This window comes from Silene latifolia, chromosome 11 (assembly GCF_048544455.1).
Source record: "Silene latifolia isolate original U9 population chromosome 11, ASM4854445v1, whole genome shotgun sequence".
NCBI classification, from domain to species: Eukaryota; Viridiplantae; Streptophyta; class Magnoliopsida; order Caryophyllales; family Caryophyllaceae; genus Silene; species Silene latifolia.
In genome coordinates, this window is record NC_133536.1 from 58,483,698 (window position 1) to 58,485,324 (window position 1,627).

The 1,627-nt window shown below is 38.7% G+C and overlaps 1 non-coding gene across 1 annotated transcript; it reads left to right on the top strand.

The window, feature by feature from the left end:
• Positions 1-214: 214 nt before the first annotated feature.
• Positions 215-321, top strand: LOC141615859 (small nucleolar RNA R71). The gene has a single exon (XR_012530251.1). It is a non-coding gene; the product is annotated as a small nucleolar RNA R71 (small nucleolar RNA).
• Positions 322-1,627: the final 1,306 nt, after the last annotated feature.

The window sequence follows — 1,627 nt, forward strand, 5'->3', positions numbered from 1 at the left end:
CAATTGAGTAATGGAATCCACCTCATGCTTTCCTCCTCTAGTAGCCTTCCAAGGTCTACTATATTGCGAGTTATGGACCGCCGTTTCTTCATTTTTGTTCCATGTTTGATTGTCATCAACTTCGGTGAACATACCATTGGATCCCTTATTGAGAATGTTTCGGGAGTCTTCATATAGACCATTCCAAAATTGTTGTACAAGGAACCACTCGCTAAGTCCATGGTGTGGACAAGAACTACAAGTGTCCTGGAATCTCTCCCATGCTTCGTACAAATATTCCTCATCCCTTTGTTTGAACCCGGTGATTTGGGCTCTCAACATGTTAGTTTTTTCCGGAGGATAGAATTTATTGTAGAAAGCAAGTGCCAATTTCTTCCAAGAATCAATCCCAAGAGTAGCCTTGTATAGGCTTTTCAACCATTGTTTCGCGGTACCAATCAAAGAAAAAGGAAATAAGACCCATCGAATTTGGTCTTGAGTAACTCCGGTTTGAGAAATCGCATCACAATAGTCACAAAAAGTCTCCATATGTGAGTGAGGGTCTTCACTAGGCATCCCTCCAAATTGACTTCTCTCAACTAATTGTATGAATGAGGATTTGGCAATGAAATTACCGGTTAAATGTTGTGGTGTAGGAGTACCATTTGGTAGGTTCTCCTCGGTTGGTACGGAATGTGATGAGAATTTAGGCATTGTGGGTTGATTTTGTGGTGGGTTTTGTATTTGGTTATCCTCTCCTTCTCTTGCAAAAGGGTTGGTAAACTCAATGTTATTGGTTGAATGTTCACAATTTCTCCAATACCTCTCAAAGTACCTTTAGCAAGTCTTCTATTGTTGGTCTAAGTTCTTTCAATTTCAAGATCAATGGGTAACAAGTTACCATGTGATCTCCTAGACATGCAAAATATCAAACAACTCGAAAACAATTAGAACAACCTTGAGGAGATTGACTTCCCCAAGGTAGACACAACTAAAAACAATTAATGAAAATCAAATCAAGTTAACACCGTCCCCGGCAACGACGCCATTTTTGGTGTCGGAATAAACTTGTCGTCAAAAGCTACCTAACCAAAACAATATTTATAACTTCACAAACTACTCTTAGCAAAGAGGTAAGTAAAGGTCGGATCCCAAAGACGGGTATTGATGTAGGATTTTCAATTGCAAATGGTTATGTCTTAGGGTGTCACAATTTGGGTTGAGATAGGAGATCAACTAAACTAATTAACAATATGTAAGTAAAGTAATAAAAACAAGCAAGGTGATTAAAATGAGATGTAAACAATTGATTAAAAGCACTAGGGTGTCATGGGTTCATAGGAGATTCATGGGAGTTGATCATAGAAACATGTTCTCTACTAGATGCAACCACTTATTGTTGTGATGGGATCGAGTTGGTGTATAAGCTTACAATCCCTAAGAAGGTTTGGGTCCTGGAGCCGAATCGATTAGATTGTACAACACCTACAAGTCGAATTAGTCCATCCTATTCAACTATATGCATGGTCTAATGAGACTCGACTTGGTGTATAAGCTTACAAGTCTCATTGAAAAGAAAGGTGATGGGTAAAAAATGCAAGGATTCATAGGCTCACATTTCATCAAACATAACATGTGCATAAGTTGA